Source organism: Acomys russatus, chromosome 27, assembly GCF_903995435.1.
Source record: "Acomys russatus chromosome 27, mAcoRus1.1, whole genome shotgun sequence".
Lineage (NCBI taxonomy): Eukaryota > Metazoa > Chordata > Mammalia > Rodentia > Muridae > Acomys > Acomys russatus.
In genome coordinates this window covers 13890638-13903882 of record NC_067163.1, presented here as the reverse complement: position 1 = coordinate 13903882, position 13245 = coordinate 13890638, and the positions used below count along the sequence as shown (strand labels likewise).

The following is a 13245-nucleotide window of genomic DNA, read 5'->3' as shown; positions in this document are numbered from 1 at the left end:
GGATACATATGATCTGGAAAACCATATCCCCAAGCCTAAGGTAACATGGAGCACCGTTAAACTCTGTAAGAAACAAACCTCAGCACCATTACTCTATGCAGCCCTGGCAGAGAGAGACATTCCCATGGTGACCTGGAGGAGGAGTTCAGCATTTCTTGTGCTCCTGTTACGGCACTTACTCAGCTAGTCAGGGGACAAGGGCATAAGAAGCAAATCAAAGTGTCACCTTCTTCTCCTAAGTGCTTCCCCCACTCACTAGTGGTGATGGAGAGAAAGGCAATACAGGTAACACTGACAGGAAGGGCTTTGACATACAGACTGCTGGGGTCAGTGTATGGCTTCTGTGTAAGAGAGGAAAAAATGGAAAGAAAACAGAACAGAAAAGGGCTAGATCATTTTGTAAAAAACAAATTGGTCTTTCAAAACCAACAAAATGTACAAATTATTTTCCACTTAAAATTTTTAAAATTATTTTTTAAAATGTGTATGAGTGTTTTGTCTACATGTATGTATACATATACATACATGCCTGGTATGTGGCCAGAAGAAGCTGTCAGATCCTCTAGAACTGGAGTTACAGAGGGGTGTGAACCATCACGTGCTTCCTAGGAATTGATCCTGGGTCCTCTGCAAGAGCAATATGGTTTTAACCACTAAGCCATCTCTCCAGTTTGATATTTTCAATTTTCATATATCATCTATACCCTTAAAAAGACTAAAAAAGGATTTATAGTTGAGGAAAAGAATACGTGTGTGTGTGTGTGTTTGTGTGCTTGAGTGAGGTGTGTACCACGGCGTGCATGTGGCGGTCAGAAAAACATCAAGTGTCTTTGGTCCTTGCCTTACCCAGCTGAGACAGGGCCTCTTGTTTGGTCCTGCATTCACCAGACTAGTTAGCCCATGAACTTCTGGGTTGTCTGTTTCCACTTCCCATCTCACTGTAGTAGCCTTTACACAGGTGCTGGGGATCCCAACTTGGATACTTATGTATGCCTGGCAAGCACTTTACCCACTAAGCCATCTCTCAAACCTTGGACTTTATTCTTCAGGGGGAATATATGATGTATCATTAAGAAGTCAGTGAGCCAGGTGAAGCTGGGTGTACAGCTCAGCTGGTCAAGTACTTGCCTAGCACTTGATCCCTGGCACCGTATAGCCCAGGAGTGGTAGTCAACACCTGTAAAGCTAACACATGGAGGACAAAGATAAGAAGTTCAAGGCCATTCTAGATTACATAGAGCTGGTGATTTTTTTCCCCAGGAATAACAGCTAAGGCCAAAAGATTGACATTTCAGTGGCTAGTGAAGTCTTTAAAAAAGAAACAACTAAAAAAAGAGCTGGGTAAAATATCAACACAAAATCGTTTTAAAGATCCAGCAGAGACAGTAAGAGAAGTGTTGGGTGGAAAGATCAGATGACAGATGAACTTCCGAGTGACCTTAACTAGTTACTGCAGCTATGGAGACAGCTACCACTGCTTTACCTTAAGAAGGAATAGGAAAAAAAGACTAGAGAAGAAAGGCAAGGCAGACATCTTTAGAAGTGAGCTGTAAAGGCCTAGAAAAAGAGGTAAACTCTAGGTCCTAAGATCTGGGTTTTATGGTACGGCCTCTAATGGACCAGTGGAAGATTTTAAGAAGAGGAATGATATGACGGTTTGAAAGAGAATGGCTTTCACACGCTTACATATTTGGACATTTAGTTCATAGTTGGTGAACTGTGTGGGTTTAGTATAGGTTAGGAGGTGTGGCCTTGTTGGAAGAAGTGTGTTACTGAGAATGGATTTTGAGATTACCAAAGCCCACAGCAGTCTTGGTTCTCCTTCCCTCCTTTCTCCCTCTCCCTCTTCCTTTCCTCCCCCCCCCCTTCTCTTCTATCCCTACACTCCCCCCACACCACCTTTGAATCAAGATGTGAAGCTCTTCACTACCTCACCAGTGACCGGCCTGCCTTCTGCCTGCCTGACTGCTGCCATGCTTCCCACCATGATAACAGTGTCTCTGAAATTGTAAGCAAGCTCACTGGTTCTCTGCCTTGTGATTGTTGTCTCAACATGTAAGCTCTGAGCTATAGTTCCAACGCTATGCCTGCACCTGCCTGCCTGCTGCCAGCAGGGACTCATCCTGTGAAACTGCTAAACCAGCCCCCAATTAAATACTTGTTTTTGTAAGCTGCCTTGGTGATGGTGTCTCTTCACAGCACTAAAACAATGGCATAACCAAGCTTTTAAAAAAGTAACTTTTATGACTATCACAAAGAATAATGCATGATTGTACTTAAATAGTCATTATGGTGTCACTAACATAGAGTGATGTTATCCTTCCAGATGTTTAAATTAGATGTATTGGGTGTGTGTGGGTCAGGGGGTACCCACTGAGCCTGGTCACCAGCCTTCTTTCCAGAGCTGACTGCTTTCTGCTTCCAGAAATTCTTCTGTCATTACTTCTCTCGGTTCTGCTTCCTCATCTTTTCTTTTTTCTCTCAGTCTGATCTTTTTGGTGTCCTTCCCCCCAACCCCCTTCAAACACCTGTAAATGTTGGTGTTCCTCATCTCTGACAGCGTTTCTTCATTCTTCTCTCTGTGTCCTTTCCCACCCACTCCATCTCACTGGGTACTTTTAGTTATCATCTGCTTGTTGGTGTCACTAAAACCTTCCTGTAGCCTATTCTGCCTCCTAAATTCTGAACACTAATATCCAAATTACCATTAGTAATGCTTTCAGACAATAGAGGATTACCACATTTCTAATCAATATTTATTCACTGATTTAAATTTAAATGTTAACTTTCTAATTAAAACATACTAGGAAGTACACAGACTGTCAGTACACCCCTTACGTTACTGTGTAACAAGTGTCTACAAAGCCACCACCCACACCATAAGAGCGTCACACCTCAGCAATCCCTCCTAATACACCACCGCTTCCTTTCTTCCCAAGGGCAGCCATCCTGACGTGGTACAGAAGTGCAATTGCAAAGATAAAATATTGATTGGATTCTGCACCTAGAGACATCACTACATTTAGGACAGCACACCTGTCAGTAACACTGTAAGAACTACAGTCAGAAATGAACACTGTGTGAAGGGGAGAGAAATCAGACAAAAAAATTGCTAAAAAGAAATACCACATTGTTTGAATACATTCTAAGTGTTTAAGGTATAAAAGGTAAACCTATTTAAATGTGGAAGATTGGACAAAAACTGTCAAACATCCAAGAAACAAGAACAGAAGCGAGTAGGATTACTCGCAAGGTCTAGAGCTGCCCCTACTTGTGTTTATTAACTCTAAATTCACTTAATTTCTAGCCATACTAGCTGCAAGTACATCAAAGGCACATGTATTTAGCGACTAACAGTAATGAGCAACAGCAACACCAATACAAAATGATTTCATTCCAAAGGTTTAGAAAAAAGGGTATCTTTTAAAGCATGGGTAGAGACTGGTTTTAACGGTGTAGAATAGTTTATTTATTTGCTATTTGCACAGAGATATTTATTTGCCTTGGAGGAGGAATAAAAATGGGGAAGTTGAGGATGCCATTTCTTATAGTTTTACTTATTTCTGGGAAATTAGAAATAAAATCACCTGCCACATGTGGGCCAAGGGCTGGCTAGTTAAAACAGTCTAGAACACAAGAAAGCAATAACTAATAGAAAAAGTTCAGACGTAAGACTGGCTGGGGCCAAGAAGAACATAACAAAAGCACTGCCTACCAGAAAGGAGAATGAAGGCGCTGGAGATACTCAGCATTATGCTCAGATACTCACAGTACTCAGTATTTAAAAGGAGAATGAAGGCGCTGGAGATACTCAGTGCTATGCTCAGATACTCATAGTACTCAGTATTTAAAAGGAGAATGAAGGCGCTGGAGATACTCAGTGCTATGCTCAGATACTCATAGTACTCAGTATTTAAAAGGAGAATGAAGGCGCTGGAGATACTCAGCATTATGCTCAGATTCTCATAGTACTCAGTATTTAAAAGGAGAATGAAGGCGCTGGAGATACTCAGTACTATGCTCAGATTCTCATAGTACTCAGTATTTAAAAGCACATGTTTTACAAGGAGGGAGTCTGGACCTGAGCACCCACACAACAAGCTGGGTACTCTGCCAACACCTGTTACTCAACTACAGCTTTGATGTCTCTTTTCTTATCTCTACACATGTACTCACACACTCATGCAGGACAAGCACACACAGGGATATACACAAATAAATAAATCTTTTTTTTTCCCAGATGAAGAGTGGATACACATCCCTAATCAAGACAAAATCAGAAAATCATGCATCAATAAAAAAAAAATAAAGGAGAAAATGGGTGAAGCTCTTGCTATGATAAAAAGCAACATCACTAGCCAGGTTTGGTAAGAACTGCTTTTACTCTACGCACTGAGGCAGAAGAATCAAAGATTGGAACCTAGCCTGAGGTACAGAGCAAGACCCTGTCTATAGATACATCTAGACAGACAGACAAATAGATCTATGCAATAGTCTGTTTTACAGTGTGTTTTCAATAACCTTTTATTCAATACCAAAAAAAAAAAAAGGAACTTTGTCATTTGCAGTATGGTTGAAACTGGAGGACACTAGGTAAAATGAAATCATCCAGTAACAACAACAACAGTATTTTCTCATTTAAATGTAGATGTTAAAGGTTGATTTCATAAAAGCAGAGAGAGAACAGTGGTTAGTGACCCTGGAATGCGCATGGAGTAGTAGGGAACAAAGAAGAGCAGTTAATGATACTAGGGTAGAGTTGGATAAAATTAGCTGCGATTGCTGTGCAGCACAGTAAGATAATTATGATTGACAAGAGTTAGCTCTGTATTTCAAAGGAGCCAGTAGATTCTGAAGGTCTTCAATATAAACTACAATAAATATTTGAAGTAATGGATATGCCAGTCATCTTGACCTGATCATTATGTATTGACTTGTACCGAAGTGCATATTATATCCCCAAAATATGTACAATCACTATGTATCAATAAAAAGTAAAAACAGGGCTGGAGAGATGGCTAAACAGTTGAGATAACCGACTGTTCTTCCTCTAAACCCAGGTTCGATTCCCAGCACCCACATGGCAGCTCACAACTACCTGTTACTCTAGTGCCAAGGGTCTGACTCCCTCTTCTAGACTCCACTAGGCACCAGGCATTCATGTGGTACACAAAAGTGCATGCAGGCAGAATGTCCATAGACATAAATTAAAATAATTAAATTTCAAAAAAAATAAAAATTTTAAATTTTTAAATAAAACTTTAAAAATGGTCTGCTTCATCTAGAATTCAGAGTGTACCGTTTCTAATTAAAAACAACAACAAAACAAAACAAAAAAATAGTGCCATGGTTCAAATCCTACCTAGAATCTTGATAACTATCTCTTGTGTCCTTGTGTGTCCTTGTGTTACTGTTTATATTTAACAGTCTACTATTAGGCTTTCCTCCATCCCAAATCATATTTACTGAGGTCATTCAAATCTCTGCATTCAATCAGCATGAGACACTCACACTGGCTGGGTTGTTTCTTGCTACATGAAAGCCAATGATATGTCACTATACCTACACTGAATTCATGAGAGGGCTGCAACACATGAAAGCAGAAGGAGACTAGAGAGAAGAAACGGATGAGCAAGAGAAGACAAGGAATGGGAGAAGAGTAGTGAAGGAAGGAAGAAAGAAAGGAAGAATGTATGCAAGGCTAAAAATGGTTCAGTGGTTAAGAGCTGCACCTGAGTTCAATTTCTAGCACCTATATGACAGCTCACAACTGTCTGTAACTCAAGTCCCATGGATCCGAAGTCCTCCACTGGCCTCTGTGGAGATCAGGCACAAATACCGTTAAAAAAAAAAGACAGACAGACAGACAGACAGAAAGAAAGAAAGAAAGAAAGAAAGAAAGAAAGAAAGATAGATAGATGTACGTTTTGAAACTAATTACTGTGATGTTAACTTTAAAATGTTTTTAACTTAGACTTTCCTGCTGGGGGACACAGCCAGCACAGGTCGCTACCAGACCCCACCCCCAGCTCCATGACCTTCCCTGTAGAGGAGGAGGTCTGCCAGCCCTGGGAATAGCCAGGTTAGACGCTTCCCAGCCTTTCTCCTGCCTGCTAGGCCTACCTGGGACACAGCCACCAGAGGGACATCCAGGCCTGCAGGTCCCCAGGAACATCCATCCAAGACCAGGGTCAACCAGATGGCTAAAGGCCAGCGTAAGAACACAACAAGAATCAGGGCAATAAGGCATCACGAGACGCCTATCTATCCTATTACAGCACGTCCTGGACACCCTGACACAGCTGAAGCAAAAGAAGACAACCTTAAATCCAACCTTATAAAGATGATAGAGGCCTTAAAAGAGGATATAAAGAAATCCCTGAAAGAAATACAGGAAAATTCAAACAAACAGATGGACAAAAATAAATAAAATAAAATTCCTTAAAGAAATATAGAAAGGATTGAACTAGAAATGATCATAATGAGTGAGTTCACACAGAAGCAAAAAGAGGCAAATGGTATATACTCACTTATATCGAGACACTAGTCCAAGGGGTATAACCCATGAAAAACTTTACCTACCAGGAAAGTGGGTCAGAGGGGAGGACATCCTATTGGGACTTTAGGTGAGAGAAGCATGGGAGAATGGGGAAATAGAGGGATCCAGAGGGTCCTGGAAACCTACAAGAAAAACATTATAACAGGCGGATCTGGGTCCTGGGGTCCTGCTCAAACTATGGCACCAGCCAAGGAAAATATAGGCAGTAAACTTCGAACCCCTACCCAGACCTAGCCAATGGACAGGAAATTCTCCACCATTGAGTGGAGAGTGAAATCTGACTTTCACACAAACTCTGGTGCCCCATTTCTGACCATGTCCCCTGGATGGGGAGGCCTGGTGGCACTCAGAGGAAGGATAGTAGGTTACCAAGAAGAGACTCGATATCCTAAGAGCATATATAGTGGGAGGAGGTCTCCCTCAGTCACAGACATAGGGGAGGGGAGAAGAGGGGAAGCGGGAAGGAGGGAGGAATGGGAAGATACAAGGGATGGGCTAACAACTGAGATGTACTATGAATAATTCAATAAAATAAAATTTTAAAATAAAAAATAAAAAAATAAAAAAGAAATACAGAAAAATTCAAACAGATAAAGAAATTCCTTAATGAAATACAGGAAAATACAATTAAATGAGTGAAGGAAATGAATAAAACTGTCCAAGACCTGAAAATGGAAATAGAAGCAATAAAGAAAACACAAACAGGGAATCCTGAAGATGGAAAACCTAGGGAAGAGAACAGGAACTACAAACTCAAGCATCACCAGCAGAATATAAGAGATGGAGCCAGATGTGATGGTGCACACCTGTAATCCCAGCATTCAGAGTGGCAGAAGCAGGCGGAGCTCTGTGAGCTCGAGGCCAACCTGGTCTACAAAGCGAGTCCAGCACAGGACACAGAGAAACCCTGTCTCAAAAAACCAAAAAGAGAAGAAGGAAAAAAAAAGAAAAGAAAAGGAAGGCAGAAAAAAGACAAAAGAAGACAGAAGGAATATTTTAACCTGTTCCTAGCAGACTCTATAACCAAGACTTTGATTCTCTTGTATCACAGAGACAAAACTAGCTGCTCCTGGCAATCCGTAAGACAACTTTAAAGGTCTATGAAAACCCAGACAATGTGCTGTACACTCCCTGTTCATAGACGTGTCCAAGGCATAATCTTTGTACCGAATTGTTCCCATGATCTGTGTAAAAGTAAACTGGCTCCTGCAGCGATAGTCACACTCTGTTAAACTCAGCCACCAGCGTGACCCCGCTAAGAGCTAAGGTGAGCACGTGATTTAGCTGCTTCACACCATCCAGTCCAACTCTCATCTTCAGATGCAAATGGCAAGTGAACCACAAATCCCTGTGTGATAGGCAACAGCCTAACCCTAAATCCTGCCCACCACACCCCATCTCCTCACCTACTGTCCAAACCCTCCAACATCCCCCTCCATTGTCTGCTCCTGTTTTCTTCACCAGTCAGACATTCCAAAGCATTTGCTCCTTCCACATAGACTGCTCTCGACTAAATCTTTCAGATCTCCACTAAAGTCTTGTCAGTAAAGCTTTCTCTGAACACCCTACTAAACACTTCAAAGCAATCTACTCATCATAATAATTCACAAGGTCCTTCCTTGCCTAGTCCCTTAATTATTTTCACTAATTAATGGGTATCTAACTGACATCTATCCACAACTGTAAACTCTATGAAGGTTCCGATTTTTATCTGTTTAAAATAGTATTACTAGTGCTGACAACAGTGCACAGCATATAATAAGCACTGTACAATACACTATTGTGTGTTGTGTATTAAAGTATCTGGCAGAACAAAAACAGTAAAAATTATACCTTGTATGTAAAGAAAAATAAAACAATAGTATATAGATGCTGGGGTTTTCAGAAGTAATCTCACAGTGACTTCACAGCCCCGAATACTAGGTACAACTTCTCCCATCACAGCTCCCCTCCACTCGAGCTCGCTCAGACACTGGGGCTCTCAGGGCTAGGATGGCATCAGCTGTACTTCGTATCTGTTGCCGTGTGTCAGGGCTTCCATTTTTTTAACTTGTGATCACCTTTGGCCTTCAAATTTTTAAAACAATCCCAGTTATTGAGATACAAAAAAGAGACATATACACTATTTAGTGATAGCAAATCATAATACAATTTAAGATAGTTCTCTGGTATCCTTATTTTTACCATTTATTAAAGATGACAGTGAATCTCCACAGTAAGATGGACAGGTTCACTTATTTTTTACATAAAGAATTAAATCTTGGTTAGACATCTGAAAGACACAGCACACCTTCAACACTGTTTGAAGTTGATCAGTATTTTGACTTTACAATTATGCAAATGCTGTTTCACCTAAATACATAGTACAAAATGTCAAAAGTATGATTAGAGACGTTTTAGAAATTATTGGAAATTCTATCCAAAACTCAAGCTAAAATCCATGTAACTTCTCATAAAATTTGTCAGCAACTCAAATAGTAATTTAAAAACCAACTACTCTAGCACAACACAACCCCAAGATGCACTGATTTGATACTCACATGCAAAATGACAGTAGGAACACACTAATGGTCATTATTTTCCATAATTAAATCATTATCTATAGCAGTAGAAACGTTTTAACTGTAGGATAAAAACATTGGAGTTCGTAACATACGATGGCCCCAAATCTGAGCTGAGGCATTCTGGGCAATGTTCAGCAGTGTTGTAAGAGGTTCTCAGGCAGCTCATGCTGCTGGTGTTAAGGTTCAGAACCAATGATGCAGTGAACTGCGCAGGTGAGCACTACCACAAACACCTAGGTAATTATACATCTGATTCTCAATTATTTTTTGTCTGTTGGATATTCAAAACTTTTTACTGTTATTGCTTTTTCTTTTCTTTTCTTTTCTTTTTTAATGGTAAACCCCACATTCAGCTGCATAACATTATAAGGTTGCAAGGCAAGTTTAAGATGCTAGGCCATACACTGTTCCTTTAAGCCCCTTGTTGAGATATCCTCAATAGTCACCAGATGGCAGCACTGAAGCAAACACGTGAACTTCTGAAATCATCTTTGAAAAATACAAACAGTAAAAAAATTAGCCCAGTACTTCAGTTATTTGAAATTTAAGACATGAAATAAAATAACTTCTGGTTACAAATTTTAGTATATCTTACATAGGGACATTTTTGAGAGCTCCAAATTCATGCTCTGAGACACTCTTTTTAAAACCTAGTGAAAATTAAGAAAGAAAATACCTAAACAGGTACACAGCAAGATCCTGTCTCAAAACACAAAAGTACTCAAGAAGTACCTAATTCATATAAGAATGACACTAACAAAGACCAGTAACACTAAACATAAGGCAGATAATGAGTACACCATTATTCCAGACTTGCGTGCACGCACGCACATACACACACTTAACTAAATTACTACAGTTAATTTTTCAATCAAATGGTGCATCATAAAAAGCCACTTTGAACTCCATTTCCATGAGGTACCTAAGACAGGTAAAGTCAAGACATCAAGAAGCAGAGTACAGAGTATCAGGTCCTGGGTGCAGGGAAGAAGTCATAGGTTTTGGCTATGGTTTTGGACATGGACAATGGTGAGTATGGTTCCACAACACTCTGAATGTCCTAAAGCCGCTGTATTGTACATAGGAACGACCAAACCAGCAAACTTTATTCTATGTAAATTTTAACACAGTAACAAAATAAACACAGCTCTTTTAATTGTCATGTTCTCACAAAGCAGATGGTTTGAGTGTACTACAAACTGTCCTCACTTTGAGCCTCTATTTTTACCTGCTGCTACAAAACTCTCTCCCTGTGTTATCTTGAATGTGTCCTGCAGACTGAATTTAGAAAAGAAACTGAAATGTTCCACAAAATCAAAACAATTTAAACCAACTATTAATCATTAAACTTTTGCTGAGATTAAAATGTTGCTATTTCGTAACTACATAAAAGTTGACTTTTCTTATCCAGTTACATAAAAATAACCTACCTTAACAACTTTATTTCAAAACAAACCTAAAAATTAGAAATCGTTTATCAAGTACTACTCAGTCTCAAAGTAAGATCTACTTCTGACACTATTTCTCTTATCGAGAAAGATTACACTGCACAAACCAACACAAACTTCTCTCAAGTCTGTCCCCTAAAGTGACAACTTAGATCCTACCTCTTTGAGTCTCCTAGGGATTCTTCGGGACTTTGCTTGTCCTGACCTCCCCCGCCCCCAATTAAGGTAAATTTTAAGTACAGATATATCACGGAACTTAACTTTTAGCAGATGTGAAACATGGTTGAAAATACCTATTGCCAAAGCATTCTGTTATATACATAGTAAGTACGAATAGTTGTATGTATGTATGTATGTATGTATGTATGAATGTATGTATGTATGTATGTATGTATGTATGTATGTATGTATGTATAGCTGAGTCCTAGAGCGCTATTTAGAGACATGGTTCAGTGGTGAAGACAGCTTGCTGCTGCTCTTCCAGGGGCTGAGTTTGTTCTAGCTCCCACACAAGGCAGCTCACAACCCCGACAGCTCCAGCTCTAAGAGAGCCAACACTCTTCTGGCCTCTACAGGCACCCACACCACAGCATCCATACACACATGTACACAAAAAATAAAATTAATCTTTCTAAAAGAATAAAGGGTTGAACACCAGGATAACAAGAATCGCTAGATTTTGAAAGCATCCACCTCATAAAATGTGCGGTAAATGTCACTGCTTGACAAGTACTCTACTGTAGCAATAACTTGAGAGGACTGAAGGAAAGGCATTCGAAATACATTTTCAAAAGTAGCTGTACCAGTGAAAACAAGGCAAAGTACACACGAAATAATTAGGAAGCAATTAAATACTATTTGTATTACCTATTACATAATCAAAGTCCAAATGCACAATGAACCTTTGGAGATACTGCACAATTCACTGTTTCCAGCATTATGAGGAAAATGAACTGGCTCCTAGCCTTCACTTTAGGAAATTCATACTTACTTCAAAGTGTTTATACTTTGGTGAGAAAACTGAACACTGACTGTAAAGCAACATGTTCTGCTATGGCCAGGTAAGCCTTCAATCTCAGTTTTACCAACAGCCCAGTCTTCCCTACTAACACCCTCTCGTAATTTCAGCTCCCCCAGATCCCTTCTGACATTTGTGGCTACACTTACAATTCTTCCTATCACTCTAGTACCTTGTAAAGTAAGCATTTCTTGAAATTAAAATAGTGTCAAGAACCGTGTTTATTTCCAAACAGGATAATCAGTTACTTTCTCAAAGCCTCTCCACCTAGATTCTATAACCTGAGGAACTGTAATTAGCTGTAACTAAATTGAGTTATTTTTATCACTAATTTATTCAATAGCATCTACAATTAGATACAATAGTATGATCAATGACAAAAGAAAGTTAATAATTAGGTTAGTAAAGAGCAATTTCAGCTTCCACTTTTGCTATATATGTGGATTACTGTAAATTTAGATTAAAAAAGCAATCATCTAACAGATAAACTAAACAATTTTCTATTTCTTAATTGGGTGACATAAAAATAATAGAAATGCTTGCCAAATTTAATATCTTTGAACAAGTTTATTACATGTATTTATTGTATATGTGCACATGTGCACAATGCCACCTTTTGTGTGTACCTCAGAGAGCAGTGTTTGGGAGCTAGTTCTCTCTCCCTGGGGCTGAACTCAAGATGTCAGGCTTGGCAGCAAATCCCTCTACCTGCTGAGCCATCTTGCTGGTCTGCTGAATTTAAACTTATTCCTAAGAAGCTGAGAAGCCCTATCATCTTTCTGCACGTTTAGGGATTATCTGAGAGTTGTTTTCTTTACCCCATCCTCCTCAGTCTTCCAAATAGGATTTTTCCAAATACATGATTCCCTTGCCTTCATTCCTAATCTACTCGCTTGTTTTTGTTATTTTTTGAGACAAAAATAGTGCTGTCCATTTATTTTAAATCTTAGTCTGGCTGGATTAAGTACACAGAATTATGGTTTTTAAAACTCCAATGAACATGAAGTTCTTGATAATCTTAATATCTGGATCTTAAAATGCAAGCCTGGCTGGCCTTGGACTTGCAATCACGTTCTTGCCTCTGCCTCCTGAGTGCTGAGACAGGTATGAACCATCACACCTGGCCAGAGATAATACCTTAGGGTTTTTCTGCAGATTATTTTACCCCTTTCCTGAAAGTAACTTTTATCTTTCCATTAAGAATCAGCTGGAGTATTGCTTAAAGACAGACTGGGCGTTCCCAGTTCTGGCATTACTTTGGGCAAGACTTCTGTAATATAAAGGGGTATGAAAACAGACACACCCTTTAAGTTTTCTGGACGATGTAAGACACAGCAACACAACTCAAATCTAAGAAATATCTGATAAACCATGGTTTCCTCTACTTACTTTGAAAGAATACCTAGTGTTCAAATCTCATTTTTGCTAACTGACATTTCTTAACTCTAGGCAAGTGTTTGCTTTATTTTAACATTCCAGGAGTAGTGATTAAAATTTCTTTGTACTAATATATGTCCACATATGGTATTTATTTACACGCATGTATTAAGGTTTAATAAGAGTTATTGGATATAACCTACATGAAAGAAAATCTCTGAGTACAAGAATGGTAACAAAAGAATATTTCTATCCTAAAATACACAAAAAACACACGCC

The 13245-nt window shown here is 39.3% G+C and overlaps 1 protein-coding gene across 1 annotated transcript in view; it reads right to left on the bottom strand.

The window, feature by feature from the left end:
• Kat6a (lysine acetyltransferase 6A) overlaps window positions 1-13245 on the bottom strand; it is an 86292-nt gene that overhangs the window by 39905 nt on the left and 33142 nt on the right. The gene's annotated exons all lie outside the window — the stretch shown is intronic.